This window comes from Sus scrofa, chromosome 7 (assembly GCF_054392235.1).
Source record: "Sus scrofa isolate SSC_HxYL_T2T_F1_AM1 chromosome 7, Sscrofa_HxYL_maternal_Yorkshire_Landrace_v2.0, whole genome shotgun sequence".
NCBI lineage: Eukaryota > Metazoa > Chordata > Mammalia > Artiodactyla > Suidae > Sus > Sus scrofa.
The window spans coordinates 112021561-112042277 of NC_139389.1; the positions used below are offsets into that span (position 1 = coordinate 112021561).

The window sequence follows — 20717 nt, forward strand, 5'->3', positions numbered from 1 at the left end:
TGCTGCAGTGTACAGCAACACTGGATCCTTAACCCACTGAGCAAGGCCAGCAATCGAATCTGCATCCTCATGGATACTGGTGGGATTTTTTTTTTTTCCCCACTGTACAGCAAGGGGATCAAGTTATCCTTACATGTATACATTACAATTACATTTCTGGTGGGATTTTTAACCCACTGAGCCACAACAGGAACTCCCTGCTCATTGTTCTAATAAACTGAAGATGGTATAAAAAGACTTTGGTTCAGACACTTCCCAGTTGTCATTCACACTCTACCATTCAGCTTGTCCCTAGGACAAAAGCCAGAAGGAGTGGGCAGAGCCTAACACAGTATCAATGGGGAGGCTTGCCTTTACCATCTGAGTTGACACTGGGGATGCAGAGAGCATCTAGAAAATAGGAGTCTGGGTGGTCACCCCAGAGCAGTCCTTTGTTGAGGGTAGGAACGTGGGGGTGCCAGGAGACAAGGAGAGGGGTTTTTGTTTTTTTTTTCAGTTCCTCTTTGATTTAATAAAAGAGAGGGTCCACTCCTGACTGGTGGTATTGGTCCTACATATGCAGGCCTTCTTGTGTATACGTGATTGGGTTTAATGTAATAAAGGTGAGAAAAAATGGGGTTGTAGAAAGAAAAGAGGTGGAGACAAATGAATAAGGGTTTTTATACTGGGCCTCCTAGTCACAGGCCTCAGCAGCCCTGCCATGGATCTGCCCGATTCTTTCGCATCAAGAAATTGATCTTGCGAGCCAATTCCATGTTGTAGATTCGCCGGCAGGTTTCATAGCTTTCCCTCTGTCGCTGACGGCAAGGCTTCTCATAGTACCGCCGCTGCTTTATGTCCTCAATCAGCCCATCCATGGTGAGGATTCTGTTTAGAGTCTTGTATGCTCCTTCCATGTTCCCTTCCTGTACCATCACAGACCTGGCAATGAACTTCAGATGATTTGCCATGACCTTGGATTTAAGTCATCACTCTGTAGGACCTAGACAAGGGAGAACTGGGACACTTTGCAGGCGTTCCCCTACCCCCTAATTACTGCTCACGGTCATAGGACGGTTTGGGGTAGGAGTTGGGAGTGGAGTCCTTCTTGGTGCTTAGGAATGAGGCCAACTGCGCCCTCCTGCCACACTCACCTCACTTCCCCCAAACCCAGGATGAAGCCCAGGAGAGGGTTTAACCATCCTGCAAATCTCTGCTTGCTGGCACCTGGAAGCTGTCTCTTTCTGGACAATGAGCTGTGCACGGCTGAGGGCAGTAGCCTGGGAAGCGGTGCTTACAGCCTGGACTGGCCGGACTGAGGCTCAAGTTTTAACAAACAAGAGCAATGAACTCTGCGTTTGGAGGCTTGTCACTAATCGTAGGACCCTCACTAGGCCAAGGCACCTCTCTGGGACTTGGTTTTCTCACCTGAAAACAAGAGCATAGATTGTCTCTGAGATGCTTTCCATTACTGTCATTCTGTGGCTGGGAAATGGTGAAAGAGGAAGAAATGGCTTGGTGGTTGTGGCCTGGCCTTTCTGTGTCTCATTGCTTCTGTGCCTTGCCACTGTCACCCTGTCCCAGGGACATTCTTGCTGCCACCTGATGATCTAGCTCTCCCAAATTTGGGGTCATCCTGGTCACCAGTATTGGTGGCTGTGACATTTTCCTCCATGTTGGTCTCTCCATGTCCATCCACAAGGATGAGTTTCTCATTTCTCCTCTTACCTTTCAGTCATGACAATGGTGCCATTAGGTCATTCACCCAACCATCCATCTATCCATGCACTGGTGCCAGACATGGTGCTAAGGGCAGAGGCTACAGTGAGAATGAGAAAGAAGCAGGCATAGTCTTGTGCTTATGGAGTGGGCAGGATGGTGGAGGAAACAGGTCTGGGGACAGGTGTAAGGAGAAAGTAACAGGCTCTGTGAGGGCAGTTCTTGGGGAGAAATTAGGCAAGGGAGCAGGGCAGGTAGGATCTCATAGAGCTGAGACTTAAGTTGTAAGTAGGAGTGAGGCAAGAAAAGGAAGCCTTTATTTTTTTTAGGGTATATTTGATTTACGGTGGTGTATCAATTTCTGCTGTATAGCATGGTGACCCAGTCATACATATATATACATTCTTTTTCTCATATTCTCTTCCATCGTGGTCTGTCCCAGGAAATAGATATAGTTCCCTGGGCTGTACAGTAGGACCTCATTGCTTTATCCTTTCTAAATGTAATAGTTTGCATCTACAAACCCCAAACTCCCCGTCCATCCCACTTCTTCCCCCCTCCCCCTTGGCAACCACACGTGTTCTCTATGTCTGGGGGTGTCTTTCTGTTTTGTGGACAGGTTCATTTGTGCCATATTTTAGATTCCACATTTAAGTGACATCTCACACTAAGTCAGTCAGAAAGATAAAGGGAAGCAGGCCTGCTTGTTGGAAGCCAGAAGGGAATGGGGGAGGGGAGGGGTGTCAGCTCCGGGAGGGTGAGGATTCTGACTATGGTTTGCTGTGTATCCCAATGTCTCAAGCAGTAGGCACTCAACAAACAGCCACTGAATGCAAGAATAGACCGAGTCGCACAGTCAAGTCCCCGGGGCCTAGAGGAGGCTGAGAAGCCGGTTCTCTGTGGGGCCCTCTTTCAGAAGCTCAAGGCAGCAAGAGTAGAAGGAGTCTGGGGGCTGGCGAGGAGGCTCACCTAGTGTGGATTCCCTGCAAAGCATGTGCAAAGACAGAGATTTGGGTGCTCCTAGTTTTTACTTGGGAAGCACATGTGAGGGACTGAGGGAGCTGAGAAGTGAAGAGAGAAAAGCCAATAAAAGAAGGGTGGGTTAATGGGGGGGGGGCCTCTGAGGAATCCTGTGGAATAGGCTTACCGGGGGTGGGGTGGGTATTTACCTGGGAGTCCTGCTGAGTGTCCCGGGCCGGCACTAAATCCTTAGCACTCTGCTCTGGGCTGAGCAAGCTGCTGTGCTGTGGGAGAAGCCCCGGGGGACAGCAGAGGAACCGCTGGAGGTGGGAAGCTACCTGCTTCTCAGTAACCCTCTGCCACAGCTGCAGCTGAGCTCAGAGCAGGCTGGAGAGTCGGGGGGTGGGCATCACAGCGGCGGCTGCTGCCGAAGGGATGCCAGGCTCCAAATAAGAGAGTGGTGGCTTTAATTTCGGTGGGGGCACTGATGGGGCGAGAAGAAGGCAGATTGGAGGTATTTTGGGGGATGTGTCAGGTGATCAACAGTAGAGTCAAAACTCTTCCTTTCCCCTCTCTCATTCCACAAATATGTACTGCCGTGGTCTGGCTTCCTGGGAAGGGGACTCTGAGGCTGTGTTTATTGAGCATGATGTTTAGGAATGTTCTTGCATCAACACCTGTGGTGGTTCAAGGAGGGAACAGAGGCAGGAGTGGGCAAAGGAGAACCACACAGCCTCAGGGCACTCTGGAACTAGACCTGACCTTCAGGGCACTCTGGAACTAGACCGACCTGACCTTCAGAGTTGTCCTGGGTTGGGCTTAGAAGCTGGATCTCCATCAGTCCAAGGATGTGGGCCAACCTGGCAAGGGCCTACGTACCCATCTTTGGCCCAGGCCCTGTAGCTGGAGCCATTGCTGTCATAGTGTCCATCACAATTACCTTTTGTAGGCCAGGTACTGTTGTAGGTGCTGGGTGTATAGCAGTGAATGGGGCCAGGTGAGGGAGAGACAGCAAACAAATAGAGAACATCAGGCAGTGAGAAGTGCAAAGCAGAGAACCAAACAACTTTCACCGAATGACGGCCGGGCAGGGAGGGTGAAGGTGGGGTGGGGGTGATGGAAACTTGAGAGTGAAAGCAACCTGGCTCTGAGAGTTTAGCTGGGCGGCCTCTCCTTGTGCTGCACGCCACCCAGGCCCTCTTGGGAGCTGGGAGCTGCCTCATCTCTTGGCCACAATTCCCGGCCTCTTTGTAGGAGGTGGGGGCAGCCTGGCTCCCGTGAGAATTGGCTGTGGGACCCTCTGCTTTCTTGTTGGCTGGCAGCCTGGGGTTTTAGGAGTTGGGGAGTGGTGTGTTTGGGGGGGGGGGTCGCTGGAGGCTGGCAAGTCTTCCCGTTGCCTCTGCAGCCTGCCACCCGGAACAGCTGGCACAGCCTGGGGCCTCATCATTAACCCAGGGAGGGAGGTAGACTGGCAGAATGGGTGGCTGGGCCTAAGCTATGACAGACTCTGTATGTGTGTGTGAATCTTCCCTCATGTGATCCTGCTGCACCCTTCCCTGCCCGCCTCACCTGAACAGGTGCCTGCAGGGGGCAGGGGCACTGTGCGCCTCCTACTGGGGGCCAGGGATGGGGGAGGCTCCCCCAGCCAGGCCCAGGCTCTGCCAGCTGCCCTCCTGCCAGGCCTTTGTGTTTGCAGAGGAAGGTCGAGCGTCCCTGGGAGGATGTTCTGGCTGCTGGATATATCTAACTGGTCACGGATCATTAGTGCCAGGAGAATGTGTGCAGCCTCAGCCAGGACAGGGGCACGGTGGCTGGTAGACTGGTGGGCAAGGGCCAGGGAGCGAGTCCAGATGGCCCGCGGGCCTCAGGCGCAGCATCCCAGGCAATGTCATTCCGCCCTAGATCTGGTCAGGGGCACATTTAGCATCCAAACAAAACTAATCCCACCTGGAGTCAGTTGGTGACCAGTCCCTCCGTTTCTGACAGCCCAGTTTGGCTTCCTGGTGATTGCCAGAAATGAAAACCTGAATTTAAGGTGTCACTCTGAGCCTCAGTGTTTTCATCTATAAAATGGAGGGATTTGACGTTGTCACTGAACATTTTCCCTACCTCTAAAGTACTGTCTGTTCTTTGGTGCTCTTCCTGGTCTGGTCCTGGAGGTCAGCAGAGAGGGAGGAAGCTGGAGTTGTAAGGACCGCCTTCTTGGCTTCTGCTCACGCAGGATGTCAGCATCGGACTGGAGACAGCCTATGAGGGACAGATTGCTAAAGCTTAGGGAGGCCCTTAGCCCATTTGTGAGGAGCAGAGAAGAGTAACTGTGGGTGAGAGAGCTAATGGCAAGAGAAGGGGAGGTGGCAGCAAACGTCTGAAGAGCTTCTGCCACGTAACCGGTGCTCATGGGGGACATCAGCTCCTTTGTGGTTGGCTCTGCATCCCTCCCTTTGGGAAACGTCACTTTCTCACACCTGTGTTTCAAGTGAGGCTATTCACTGTGGAACCCTGCACATCCCTGCCCAGCAGTGGGGTTATGATCTAAGCTGGGGAATATGAGTCATTTTCAGGGGCCAGTATGGATGGTGAAGGAGATAGCGACCGATTTCTTTCTCTAGCTTTGTGAGCTGTGTGAATGAGAAAAGTCTGGAACATCTTTGATGCCACTTGCAGAGAGCCTGCCTGAAAATGCAACAAACTCAAGGGAAGGCAAAAATAGAAAGTCCTAGTGACATAATTTGAGCTCCTGGATATAGCTATGCCTAAAGCCAGCACCGCTCTTGGATTTTCCATTTATTTGTACCAATAAATTTCTCCTTTTGGTTATTCCAAGGTGAGCTGGATTTCTATTGATTGCAGTTGATGCACTTCTGGCAAGTATAGTGTCCAATAAATATAGAGCACTTGGGGATGGTATATTGGATCCTTTCTACCCAAAGTGGTCCAAGAACCAGCAGTATGGCATCTCCTGGGAACTTGTTAGAAATTCAGACTCTCAGATCTCTCCAAGACCTGTTGAATCAGAACCTGTATTTTAACAAGATTCCGGTCTACTCACATACACATGGAAATTTGAGGAGTGTTACTCTAGACTAGTGACTCTCACCTCTAGATGCATATTTAAAAGTCCCACCACCTGGAGAAAAAGGAACTCTCCTACACTGTTGGTGGGAATGTAAATTGGTACAGCCACTATGGAGAACAGTATGGAGTTTCCTTTAAAAACCAAAAATAGGAGTTCCTGTTGGTTCAGTGGAAACAAATCCAACTAGGAACCATGAGGTTGGAGGTTCAATCCCTGGCCTCACTCAGTGGGTTAAGGATCTGGCGTTGCCGTGAGCTGTGGCATAGCCCTCAGACAAGGCTCAGATCCTGCATTGATATGGCTGTGGTATAGACCAGCAGCTGTAGCTCCGATTGGACCCCTAGCCTAGAAACCTCCATATGCCGTGGGTGTGGCCCTAAAAAGCAAAAAAAAAAAAAAAAGAGAAGAAAACTCCAAAAAACCTAAAATAGAACTACTGTGTAATTCTGCAGTCCCATTCCTGGACAAATATCCAGAGAAAACTATTAGAAAAGATACATGCACCTCATGTTCACAGTAGCACTGTTCACAATAGCCAAGACATGGAAGCAACCTGAATGTCCATCAACAGATGAATGGATAAAGAAGATGTGGAACATTGGAATATTACTTAGCCATAAAAAATTATTAAATGATGCCATTTGCCACAACATGGATGGACCTAGAGATTATTATATTAAGTCAGACATAAAAAACAAATATTGTATGCTATCATGTATATGTAGAATCTAAAGAAAATGATACAAATGAACTCATTTACAAAACAAATTTATAGACTCATGGTTACTAAAGGGGATGGGGGAAGATAAATTAGGAGTTTGGGGGAGTTCCCGTCGTGCCTCAGTGGTTAACGAATCCGACTAAGAACCATGAGGTTGCGAGTTTGATCCCTGGCCTTGCTCAGTGGGTTAAGGATCCCAAGTTGCCGTGAGCTGTGGTGTAGGTCACAGACTTGGTTTGGATCCCACATTGCTGTGGCTCTGGCGTAGGCCGGCGGCTACAGCTCCGATTAGACCCCTAGCCTGGGAACTTCCATATGCCATGGATGTGGCCCTAGAAAAGGCAAAAAGACAATAATAAAAAAAAATAATAATAAATAAATTAGGAGTTTGGGTTTAACATATACACACTACTATATGTGAAATAGATAAAAATAAGAACCCGCTGTATAGTACAGGAAACTATACTCAATATCTTGTAATAATAGAAAATAATCTGAACAATTATATATATATAGCTGATTTCACTTTGTTGTAGACCTGAAACTAACACAACATTGTAAATTAACTATACTTCAGTTTTCAGCAATGGTTGAAAAATAGTCCCAACACCCAAGCTATACCCCAGACCAATAAAATCACAATCTCTGGGGGTGGATCCTGACATCTGCATTTTTTAAAGCTCATTGGGAGATAACAATGTATAGCCGAGCTCGAAGACCACTACTCCAGTGTGATTTGCTGAATGGTAGCTAAAAGGGCCGATGCTTTGTGATTTAGCCTATGCTGGAAGCCTGCTTCTAAGGTGGGCACAGCAACGGGACCTTGGTATTTATGGGGTCCCTTAGAAATGAAGTGGGAGCTGCCCCTGCCTGGTAGAGGGGCCAGACTGGGCTGATTCCCACAGACAGAACTCACAGGGGCCCCGAGGGGCATTTTAGCAAATCCTGAAATATTTTCTATTCTTACTACGTCAAAATATCTTCTCTTCCTTTGAATTACATAACCCAGGACTACATAATATCTTTTAAGCCTTAAAAATTCAAGTCCCTTGGAGTTCCCATCGTAGCGCAGTGGTTAACGAATACGACTAGGAACCATGAGGTTGTGGGTTTGATCCCTGGCCTTGCTCAGTGGGTTAACAATCTGGTGTTGCTGCGAGCTGTGGTGTGGGTCGCAGACATGGCTTGGATCCCTCGTTGCTGTGGCTCTGGTGTACACAGGCGACTACAGCTCCGATTCGACCCCTAGCCTGGGAACATCCATGTGCTGTGGGCAGCGGCCCTAGAAAAGGCAAAAAGACCAAAAAAAAAAAAAAAAAAAATTCAAATCTCTCTGACATAGGGACTTGACCATACACATAACTTGAATCCCAAACTGAATCCAAATTTTTTTATTGGAACCAGGAACAACTCCCAAAATATGTTGCGAGTTTTTATTTTCCTTTTAAAAAATCATAATTGTGGTGAATCAATTCACTCTGGAACTCATCCAGATGCTTTCTAAAACCAGTCAACCAGAAGAAAATAGGGATATCAGAATATTCTCTGAATTAGACGTGAAAAAAATTCTTTGCATGGGAAACTTGGCTCTGACCGGTCACTACGGGAATTTGGCCTGTGACCTCATGTTTCCAGTGGCTGGTCAGATGCTGTATTCTCCCGCCTTTCTATCTCTCTGAGCGAGGACCTTGCAGGACCCCTGGGGCACCTGTGACCAATTATGGATGGTCCAGGTGGCATCGTTAGGATTAGCAGGTGTCAGCAGTCAGCGTGCATGGGAAAACGAATAAGATGGAGGTATCTTCCCAGGCAAAGGGAGAAGAGGGATGGACAGGGAGTTTCTGGGGATGCTTTGTGTTTGTTCTTTATGGTTTTAACTGCTGGCAAAGAACCCTTTCCTGTCTGGAGCTCTGCTTGGGAGCAGGGAGAGGTGAGGGAGGAGCTGGGGAAAGAGCTGGAAGCTGGCCTTTCTCTGCTCACCGTCGTCAGCAGCTCATTAGGAATTCTAATCAGGCAGAAATATTTTCCCATCAGCTCATTACAAACTCTAACAAGGTCCCAGCTCCAGGTCGTGGCTGCTTTTCTCCTGCTGGGGATAACGATGAGCAGCTTGTTGGAGCCTTTGGTAACTCATTTGTTATAACATGTGATTCACAGCAGCAAGAGGGCTCTGGGGTGGAGAAGGCAGAGGAGAGAGCAGGCAGAGAGATGGAGGGAGAGTCCCCTTTGCAGATGACAGGAAGGCAGAAATGCCCAATGCTTTGCAGGAAACAAGCTCAGACCCTAGTGTGCACTTAGAGTCTTCTGGGAATCTGGGCCCAGCTCTGTGTGAGGTGCAGACCAGCTCCAACTGTGCGTGGAAATGGTCAGCGTCATGACCACTTGTTGGCCGGGGAATAAAGGGAGAGTTTTCAACCCTGGGGCCAGTAGTCCTCAGGACCTCTGCTTTGAGTGCTTGCATGACCCTAGTGGCCAGTTCTTGAACTTACTCTTGATTTGAAAGATAATTGCACGCCCTAATTTTCCAGCTCAAAACTTATCAACTCCCTAATTCCTACTGTCTTATGCTGAAACTTCTTTGTCTACTAAGGCTCTCCATAAAATACCCTAACTCAAACTAGCCGTACTTCAAATATTTCCTCCATACAAAATCCTCTATATGAAATTCTTGGGGGCTCGGTCTCTTCAATATATCATAAAATTGTTACTTTTACCTTCTTCTTATTTTTTATTTTATTTTATTTTATTTTTTTGTCTTTTTAGGGCCACACTTGGCGGCATGTGGAAGTTCCTGGGCTAGGGGTCGAATCTGAGCTGCAGCTGCCAGCCTACACCAGAGCCACAGTAACACCAGATCTATGACCTACACCACAGCTCACAGCAACACTGGATCCTTAACCCACTGAGTGAGGGCAGGGATTGAACCAACATCCGCATGGATACTAGTCGGATTCTTAAACTGCTGAGTCACAGTGGGAATTCCAATTTTACCTTCTTTTTGATGGTTCCTTCATATTCAAGTTCTATCCAATCACCAGAGCTTAACCAAAGCATTATGTCTTCTATAAATCCTTTCATGATTATGCTCACTTTCACTGGATGCCTACAGCATGGTTTAAAATGGGGATTGCTAACTTCAGCCTGTGGGCCAAATCTGGCCCACTACCATTTTTTTTTTTTTTAAATAAAGTTTCATTGGAACATAGTCATGTTCACACACTTGCTTAGGTGCTTTTGCATGGCATCGGAAGAGTTGAGTTGTTTCAGCAGAGACCATATGACCCACAGAGCCATTTACTGTTTCCCCTTTGCAGAAAGAGTTTGCCTACCCAAGCTTAAGCTATAAAGTTTATAACTTAAATTTATATCATGCTTCCTTAAATTCTTCTTTCCTCCTCTCTGTATTCTCTGCACCCTTCCCATCTTTTCCTGCTCTGAACTTCCATAGTATTTCATCATTTGTTTCTTGTGATGCTTCTTCCTTTCTAGAAATTGGAATAGTCATTTATTTAAATGCCTGTTCTATGTAATCTCTAGTCTGTAACCCCTTTGCAGCAGAATCTCTTCGAATCCATCCCTGCAGCCCCTCAACTCTTAGCACAGGGTTCAGTACATGGGGGAAGGACCTCGCTGGTTGCAGAGTCTGCCATGGCTCCCAAGTGGCCTTCCTGGAATTGCCACCAGGGTCATCGCCAGCCCCTGAAGTTCTGTGCAGGGTTATGACATCATGAAGAGCTGCATCCCTTGTAGACTGAGGCTCTCGAATCCCTCCTGGAGCTGGGAGCCTGATCCTGCTACCTCAGTAGTGAGACCACTGTTTCATGGAGGAAGGGGTGCTCTACCCCTTTGCGGCTGAGTTACTGGATGCTATCGATTCTGCCTTATTTCCATCACTCTCTTCTTCTCTAATGTGAGCCCATTTTATAGAATTCCAGGCGTAGGCCCATCGGTTCTATGGAGATATCTAAGAAGGACAAAAGCTTCCTATCTTTCAGTTTTTATAAAAAAAATCACAGTGAAGTTTTGGTAGGTGGAATAATGCCCCCCCCCCAAGATGCCCATGTCTGTGAATCCCTGAAAACTGTAACTACGTTACTTTACAATGCAGACAAATGTTTGAAGATACGGTTAAAGGTAAGGATTTTGAGATGGGGATATTATGTTGAGTTATCTAATTGTGCCCAATTTAATAACCCTTAAAAGTTGCATAGGGATGTGGCAGAGTTGGTCAGAGAGATGTGGCAGGAGGACTTGATCCATCGGTGCTGGCTTTGAAGATGAAGGAAGGGGCCATGAGCCAGGAAATAAGGGCAAGCTCTAGAAGCTGGAAAGATAAGGAACAGATCCTCCCCTGGAGCTTCCAGACAGGAAGGCAGCCCTGACACCACACTGATTTTAGCTCACTGAGACCCCTGTCAGACTTCTGACCTCTGGAACAGTCAGGTCATATATCTGTATTGTTGAAGACACTCAATGTGTGGTAATGTAGTACAGGACCAGTAGAAAACTAATACAAATACCCACCTACCCCCCTGTTTTTAGCCTGGAATGTTGACCGTAGCCAAGCACACAAAATGGTTCAGTGGCGCAGGGGGGCAAACTGGGGAGGTGGAGGCCAGATAAGTTGTTTTCCATCCATACCAGAAAAAAAGCAGTGTGGTTCCGAGCCACGGAGCTAAAACTGGGCGGGTTGTTTTGGAAATCACAACCTTTCCCCCTAAGATTAAGTTAAATTGGGGAGATGTGTGTGTGGTTTTTTTGCTGGTAGACTCTTTGGGGGAAGGCATGGACTGGTTTTGGGGGGGGTTGGTTGCATGTGTATAATGTACAAACTTCAGGTTTTTAGCATCATTTGGTAGAACTCTGATCCTCAGAGAGTCAGGAACCCCAAAGTTCAGGGCCTGGGGTGATTTCCCCTGGGCATTGCTTTGGTTACTAAAACAATTGGATGAAACCTACATCAATTATCTATTGACATAATAATGCTGCATAAAAAACCACTCCCCAGACCTCACTGACTTAAAACAATAACCATTTATCATTGTTCACAGGTTTATAGATTGGCTGGCCAGCTCTGCCGATCTGGGTTGGGCTCGGTGGGGCTCAGCATCTGTGATCAGGATGGCTGGAGGCTGATTGGTCCAGAATGACCTCAGCTGGGGAGACTTGGCTCTTCTCCATATGCTCTCTCCTCCTCCAGGAGGCTGGCTGATCTTGTTCTCATGAGGCGGAAGGGGGAGCCTGGAAATTGGGAGCCGGAGAGGGGAGTAGGTGAGGCCTTTTGACCACATTCTATTGGTCAGAGTAAGTTACAAGGCAGCCCGGATGCAAAGAACAGGGAAATAGATTCAACCCCTTGATGAGAACAACCAAGTCATGCGGCAAAGGGTGTGGGAAGGATGGCGAATCAGGGCCATTTTTGCAGTCTGTCAGTCTGCCACAGGTTCTCTGGGAAGGGAAAATGCCCTTCGTCCCAGATAGCTTCTGAAAGCTGAAGTGAACTAGGCTCTTGGCCCCTTCTGGCTCCTCTCCTGGCTGTGGGAGTCATCAGAGCCTCTGGATCCTGTCCCCTTTTCACTGCTTGTCCCTGCTCCTCCCTCCAAGAAGGCTGTAATTCTCCCTATGAACAGCTAGCCGCCCACCCCTTCCCTGTCTGCTCCAAGCCTGAGGCCTGTCCTGGGCGACCAGCTGGCTTGATGAATGCTGCTTCTGTAAACCTTTGCCCGGCCTCTGTCGCAGCATCAGCATGAAATGAACTTGCTAATACTCTGAGAGCCACAAACCTTTTCCTCTTCCCCAGCACAACGCTTCGAATCGATTTGGCTGGGTGAGCCGCCACACACCCCACAGAAAAAGGCATCAGCAAATTTAAAGCCTCGTTCGAGGTCTTGATTCACCATAAACTAAGTTGCCGGCAGCAGGCATCGACACTTCTTCCACTGCGGTTGATGCCAGGATTTATCGACGTGCCATAAGATGTTGATATTGACCAAGACGGAGTTCCAAATGAAAAGGCCTATGGCCGTATATCTTTATTGCTCAAATAATCCGAGGACTTGCTAATCCTTCCTTGTCCCACTCAATAACATTGCAGATATTCTTTTGGAATGGAGAGACATCACTTAGATGCAACAAGATGCCCTTTCCCCACAAGGCCTCCTGAATCAGGGATGAAGGTACAAGGAGTGTGTTGAGAACATAACCTAGTGTTGGAAAATCTATTCATGCCCCATACCTGAAACCATGATACCTTTAACATTTTAGGGTCCCAGCTCTCTCCCCTTGGGAAACAGCCCAGGACAAAACCAAAACAAAACAGGACTTGGCGTGGAGCCTGTTCATGAGTATTGTCTACTTCCCTTTCCCCACTGGTCCAACCCGGGCTAATGAATTCCAGTCCCAGGGGACACTATGATGTCACCCTTAGTTCTGGCCCCTGACAATGAAATTAACGTGACATTTGGCTTTTGCTAATTTCAAGGCCCACTGGGAAAACAGAGGAAGAAGGGAAAATTTATTACTACCTGTTAATTTATTTTCTCATTGAAATGTAGTCTGCAGCCCTCACTTTTGGGCAGGATATGTTTGCAGTAGAGTCATATGTGGTGACTTTTGAGTTATTGTGGATGTAAGGATCCCTAGGGTAACCAGCAGGGCGAGACTGAGCAAACTGAACAGGGCCAGAGAAGCAGCCCAGCGTGGCTGGGTCAGGGATCGAGCCAGAGGGGCAAAGTTCCCAACCAACAACCTTACTCAGCACTGTTCCTCTTGATAGTCTCTAAGGGCCTGTTCAAAGAGAAAGATGAGGAGTTCCTGTCATGGCGCAGTGGTTAACGAATCTGACTAGGAACCATGAGGTTGCGGGTTTGATCCCTGGCCTTACCTAGTGAGTTAAGGATCTGGTGTTGCTGTGAGCTGTAGTGTAGGTTGAAGACACGGCTCGGATCCCACATTGCTGCGGCTCTGGTGTAGGCTGGCGGCTACAGCTCCGATTAGACCCGTAGCCTGGGAACCTCCACATGCCGTGGGTGCGGCTCTAGAAGAGGCAAAAAAAGACAAAAAACAAAACAAACAAAAAAAACCCAACAAACAGGAAGATGAGCACCAGTGAGGAGAGAAAGGAAGACAGAACCATGGGAAGATGGAGATTACCTGCCATGAGGTAAGTGGGTGTGGGATGACCCAGATGCTGATCCACAGTGGGAATCTTGCTCAGTCTTGAGCTGTCATTAGCAGTGCAATCTCTCTCTCCTAGCCATCCTGGAGGGAAGGAATTGATCACAACATCACCTGCATCCTGAGGAGGTACTAACAGAGATTAAGAGAACAGCTTGGCAGCCAGACAGTTTGGGGTCTGAAATCTGGCTTCAACGCTTACCAGCTGGGTGACCTTGGGCAAGTCTCTTATCCTTTCTAAGCCACAGTTTTCTATCTGTAGAAAGGAAGAAATAACAACAGTACGTGGCAGGCAATGTTTATTGCCTCCTTTTCTTCCTTGCCCACAGAACATCAGTGTTGTTTAGGTATCACTTCCCATGATCCCTGGGGAGGTAAGCCAGTCCCTGATCCTGAAGTGAACTTGTGATCAGTTCTGGCTAATGATGAAAAGGGACTATTTTAGGGGTGGTTCTGGCATTTTCCCTCCCTGATATGAGAAGGCAGACAAAGAATATCTCTCTGTTCTGTCTGACACCTGCTTCCTTCTTGATGTGAGGTTGGTGAGTGGGAGGAGCCTTGCACATGCTGCTCCCACAGTGGAAATTTGCTGAGTAAGGCTATGGCTTTTGCAGCTATTTTATTTATTTATTTATTTATTGGTCTTTTAGCCATTTCTAGGGCCGCTCCAGCAGCATATGGAGATTCCTAGGCTAGGGGTCCAATTGGAGCTGTAGCTGCCAGCCTGTGCCAGAGCCACAGCAACACAGGATCCAAGCCATGTCTGCAACCTACACCACAGCTCATGGCAATGCCAGATCCTTAACCCACTGAGCAAGGCCAGGGATCGAGCCCTCAACCTCATGGTTCCTAGTCGGATTCGTTAACTGAGCCACAACGAGAACTCCCCAGCAGCTATTTTATTACCAAGAGGCCAAAGAGGGTCCTGCCATCCTGGAGCAGCTACAACAAAGCCATTAACTTCCAATGTTTCATGTAAGAAAAATGAACCTTTGTTTGTTAATCCTTCTGTGAATAAGTTATTCTGTTCCTTGTAGCCAAAATCAACCTAAGCAACACAAGTACTTATTTTGTGGTTTGATGGGAGAATTAAATAAGATATTCAGGAATTCCCATTGTGGCTCACTGTAAATGAATCTGACTAGCATCCATGAGGATGCAGGTTCGATCCCTGGCCTTGCTCAGTGGCTTAAGGATCGGGCATTGCTATGAGTTGTGGTGTAGGTCACAGATGCGGCTCAGATCCCATGTGGCTGTGGCTCTGGCGTAGGCCCGCAGCCATAGCTCCAATTCATCCCTAGCCTGGGGACCTCCATATGCCACAGGTGCAGCCCTAAAAAGACAAACAAAACAAAACAAAACAAAAAAGATATTCAGAAGTTCTTCTGGACAGAGGCCTGAAGCTTTCTCTAGTCTCTCTGCAAAGTCTTGACAGTAGGTTGGTGAGATTTACTCCTTGGGAATAATGATGAAAGAAGAGGCTGGGAAAAGGAACAGACAAAAATGGGGTAACTCCATTTTTCTCTTTCTGTTTTGGGGAAAAGGCAGTTCAGGCTTAGCTGGATGATTCTCCACCCACTGGGCACATGACTCACCATATGCTGGGTCAAGCACCTGTTGAATACATCTTCCAGACAATGCCTGGATTTAAGAATTTGTGTGTACCTCAGATATTGGTAAATTTATTTTCTGGCCACTCCTGTGGCATGCAGAAATTCCAGGGCCAGGGATCGAATCTGACATAGCAGTGACAACACCAGATCCTTAACCTGCTGAGCCACCAGGGAACTCCAAATATTGGTAAATGTCATCCAATTTTCTCATTGCTTTACCTACTAATTTTAGAACTGTGTAGGGCATCATTTACTTCAATTAGCAGTGGCTCCCATTGTTTTAGTTTTTAATTTCTTTGTCATTAGGTCTGCAATCTGTGCAAACTCAAAGGGACTAGATAGTTCCCTTTGCAGAGGAATCTTTTGGTAAGTGAAGGATCATTTTCTAATGCTAAGAATCATCTTCCAATTAATTTATTTTCTTTTTTTTCCTTTATACATATTTATTTATTTATTTATTTATTTTTGTTGTTGTTGACATTTTTATTTTCCTTGTTTTCAGTGAACAGTTATTGAGTTGCCTTTTATTGATTTGTAGAATTTTTTTTGTATTAATTATTTTTTTTCCCCACTGTACAGCAAGGGGATCAAGTTATCCTTATGTGTATACATTTTTTTAAATGTATACAATTAATTTATTTTCTAAAATTCTTGAGCACCTCTTAAATAAGGCATCAGTTATGCCAGGCCAGGTTGGCTTCTGAAGCCTAAACTTTGATGTACTGTGGTAACCCGGAGAGAAGAACCTTGCAGGCTATTTGCAAGGATAAAGGCGGGGACTGCAAAGCTATGTATTCTTAGCTTTGAGTTGGTATAGCTTGTCTGTCTCATAGATTAATATTTATTTTTAAAATTAAAAAAATGGTTATATAGTAAAATTGATGTGTGTGCAGTTCTATTAATTTTAACACATATATGGATTTGTGTAACCACCACATAATTAAAACAATGCTCCCTCATGCTAGCTCTTTCTACTCACATTCTTTTCTCACCTCTAACCCCTGCCACTCACTTGTCTGCCATCACTATAGTTCTGTGTTTTCAAGAATGTCACAGAAATGAAATCATATAGTAGGTAACCTTTTGAAACTGGCTTTGTTCACTTAAGCATAATACCTTTGAGATTCATGCAAGTTGTTGTGTGTATTAAAATCTGTTCTTTTTTATTGCTGAGAGGTTGCTATTCTGCTGTACGCTGTTCCACAGTTTGTTTATCCATTCGCCTTTTGAAGGACACTTAGGTCATTTCCAGCTTTTGGCAGTTGTGAATAAAGCCACTATACACATGTGTGTTTAGGTTTTCGTGTAAACATAGGTTTTCATTTCTTTAGAGGAAATAACTAGAAGTGGGATTGCTGGGTCATATGGTAAGTGTATGTTTAACTTTATAAGAAACTGCCTAACTGTTTTCTAGCCACACCGTTTTACATTTTTACCAGCAAGGTGGGAGAATGCTAGTTGCTCCATATTTTCGTCAGTCGTTGGTATTTTTGGTATGTAAAATTTAATTTTATCCATTTAATAGGTGTGTAGGAGTTCCCGTTGTGGCACAGTGGTTAACGAATCCGACTAGGAACCATGAGGTTGCGGGTTCGGTCCCTGCCCTTGCTCAATGGGTTAAGGATCTGGCGTTGCCGTGAGCTGTGGTGTAGGTCGCAGATGCGGCTCGGATCCCGCGTTGCTGTGGCTCTGGCGTAGGCCGGTGGCTACAGCTCCGATTTGACCCCTAGCCTGGGAACCTCCATATGCCGCGGGAGCGGCCCAAGAAATAGCAACAACAACAACAACAACAACAAAAAAAGGTGTGTAGTGGTATATTACTATGATATTAAATTTATGTTTTCCTAATGTTTAATAATGTTGAACATTTCTTTTTTGTGTGCTGCATCTGTGGCATGTAGAAGTTCCTGGGCCAGGGATCAAACCCATGCCATAGCAGTGGACTGAGCTGCTGCAGTGATAACGCCAGGTCCTCAATCTGCTGCACCACCAGAGAACTCATGTTGAACATTTTTTTGACATCTTTATATCCTCTTTGATGAAGGTTTATTTTAGTCCCTTGTCCATTTTTCAGTTGTGTTGTTTTCCTTTTGTTGAGCTTGGGGAATTCTTTATATATTTGGATAAAAGTACTCTGTTGAAGATGTGATTTGAAAATATTTTTTCTTCCAGTCTGTAGTTTGTCTTTTCAGTCTCTTAACAGTGTCTTTTGTAGACCAAAGTTTCTAGTTTTGAAGAAGTCTGATTTTTAAAAATTTTTTTTATTTCTAGAAATAATTTCAATTTCTATAATGCATATAATACTATGCATTATACTTTTGGTGTCATATCTAAGAATGTTTTGTCTAACTTTAGATCTCAAAGATTTTGCCTATGTCTTCTGCAAGTTTTGTTGTTTTATATTTTGTATTTAGATACATGATCCAATTGAGCTAATTTTTGTATATGGTGTGAAATTTAGGTTGAAGTTTTTTTGTTTGTTTGTTTAGCATATGGATGTCCAATTGTTCTAATACCATTTGCTGAAAATATTGTCCTTTCCCCATTGAATGGCTTTTGCACTTTTGTGAAGAAACTGGTTGGCCATGTTTGCATGGGACTATTTCTGGTCTTTTTTCATTGATACGTGTGTCTATTTTTTTTTTTTTTTTTTTTTGCTAATTTCGTGTCTTGACTACTGTATCTTTGTTGTGAGTGTTAAAATTTGGGTAGTGTTACTTTTCTAATCTTAGCCTTCATTTTCTAAAATTGGCTTAGCTATTTGTCTCCATCAGTTTGAGCTACTGTAACAGAATACCACAGACGAGCGGCTTAAACAACACACAATTATTTTTCAGTTGTGTAGGTTGCAAGTTTGAGATCAGGGTGTCAGCATGGCTGGGTTCTGGTGAGAGCCCTCTTGCTGCCTTTTTTTTTTTTTTTGTCTTTTTGCTATTTCTTGGGCCGCTCCCACGGCATAAGGAGATTCCCAGGCTAGGGGTACAATCAGAGCTGTAGCCACTGGCCTACACCAGAGCCACAGCAATGCGGGATCCAAGCCGCGTCTGCAACCTACACCACAGCTCATGGCAATGCTGGATCCTTAACCCACTGAGCAAGGACAGGGACCGAACCCGCAACCTCATGGTTCCTAGTCCGATTTATTAACCACTGCGCCACAACGGGAGCTCCTCTTGCTGCCTTTTTGCTGTATCATCACAAGGCAGAGAGAAAGAGGAAGCAAGCTGTCTCTTGGTTCTTCCTATAAGGGCAGTAATTCCATCACGAGGATCTGCTCTCTTATGACCTCATTACTTCTCAAAAATTTCATCTCCAAATGCCAGCACATTGAGGAGTAGGGTTTCAGCTTATGAATTTTAAGGAGAATGCAAACATTCAGTCCATAATACTATTCTAGTTTCTTTGCTTTTCCATATAAGTTTAAGAATTGTCTGCTCAAATCTCTACAAAATCCCACTGGGATTTTGACTAAAATTATGTGAATTTGTTGATGAGTCTGGGAAAAATGAATGTCCTTACCATATAAAGTTTTCCAGTCCATGAGCATGGGTTGTCTTGCCTTTTTATTTAGGCCAAGTGTGAATTCTTTCATCAGCACTTTGTAATTTTTTCAGCACAGAGATCCTATGCATATTTTTGTTAGATTCATACCAAAGTATTTCAGTTTTCTTGAAATGTGAAATATGAAAATGGTATGTATTTTTGCTAGGATCTAAAACTATGATTGATTTTGTGTGTTGACTTGGTGGCCTGTGACCTTGTTGAACTCATTGTTTCTAGTAATTTTGTCATTGTTGTTATTGTTGATTTTGTAGGATTTTCTACTTAGAAAATTATGTTGTTTGTGAATAAAGACATTTTTATTTCTTCCTTTCCAATCTTTAAACATTTTATTTCTTTTTCTTGCCTTGTTGCGCTAATTGCAGTTTCCAGTATGATGTTGAATTGCACTGTGAGACTATGTCTTTTTCCTAATCTCAGGGGAAGAGAATTCAATCTTTCATCATTAAGTATGATGAAAGATAGGATTTTCGCAGATGTGCTTTGTTAGGTTTAGAAATTTTTCTTCTATTCCTAGTTTGCTGAGATTTTTAAAAAAAAAGAGATTAGATACTGAATTTTGTCAAATGCTTTTCTTTGTCAATTTATATGATCACCAGGGCTTGCTTTTTAGATTGTTGATATAATGGATTGAATGGATTGATTTTCAAATATTGAGTTATCCTTGCATTTCCAGAATAAACTTCACTTGTTTGTACTGTATTTTTCCTTCTATATTCTCCTGGACTTAATTTGCTAATATATTTTGAAGATTTTTGCATCTATGTTCATGAGGGATCTTGGTCTCCAATTTTATTTTCTCTTCTCCCCTCTTTCTTGTCTCTCTCCTTTTTTGGAGGTGGGGTGGGATTACTGTCTTTGATTTTTGGTATCAGGGTAATACTAACTTCATAAATTGAGGTAAAGCGTTCCCTCCTATTTTCTGAAAGAGATCGTCCAGAATTGTATTATTTCATCTTTAAATGTTTGGTAGAATTTGCCAGTGAAATAATTTAGTCCTGTGGATTTTTTGGGCACAAAGACTTTAAACTATAATGTCTTTAATAGTTGTAGTACTATTTGGGTTATCTATTTCATCTTCGGATAGTATGAGTAGTTTGTGGTATTTGAAGAATTGATCATTTTATCTAGGTTGTCAAATTTATGTGTGTAGGATTGTTTAAAATATTCCCTTACTATCCTTTTAATGTCTGTAGAGTTTATAGTGACAGCTCCTCTTTCAATCCTGATGTTGACAGTTTGTATCCTCTTTTTTCTTTCTAGAAATTTTTCAATTTTTTTCATCTTTTCATATAATCAGCTTTTGTTTATATTGATGTCCTTTATTTTTTCCGTTTTCAATTTCACTGATTTGTTCAATTTTTACTGTTTCTTTCCTTTTGCTTGCCCTCTCTTTATTTTGTTCCTCTTCTAATGGTCTTTTAATGGAAACTTAGAATATTATCTTGAAACCTTGATTATATTCTAACATAATCACTTAATTCTATAAATTTCTCTACAAATATGGCCTTAACTACATCTCACAAATTTTTATTGTAATCTGTTTTTTTTTTTCATTTTTGTTTAGTTAAAAGCATTTCCTAACTTCCCTTGAGATTCTTCTTTGGCTCATGGATTATTTAGAAGTGTGTTATTTAATTTCCAAGTATTTGGAGATTGCCCTATTATTTTTCTGTTACCAAGGTGGTTTGATTCCATTATGGTCAGAGAATATTCTTCGTATGGTTGCTATTCTTTTAAACTTGTTAGTTTATTTTATGACCCACAGTTTGGTCTGTCTTTGTCAATGTTCCAAGAATGTGCTATTTTGCTGTTCTTGGGTGGAGCGCTGTATCGAGAAGGATGTGTATTCTTCTGCTGTTGGGTGAAGTGCTGTGTAAATGTCAGTTAGATCCAGTTGGTTGATGATGAT

At 44.6% G+C, this 20717-nt stretch overlaps 1 pseudogene; it reads right to left on the reverse strand.

Annotated features, from left to right (window-relative positions):
* Window positions 1–587: 587 nt before the first annotated feature.
* Window positions 588–987, reverse strand: LOC146401859 (small ribosomal subunit protein bS21m pseudogene; annotated as a pseudogene).
* Window positions 988–20717: the final 19730 nt, after the last annotated feature.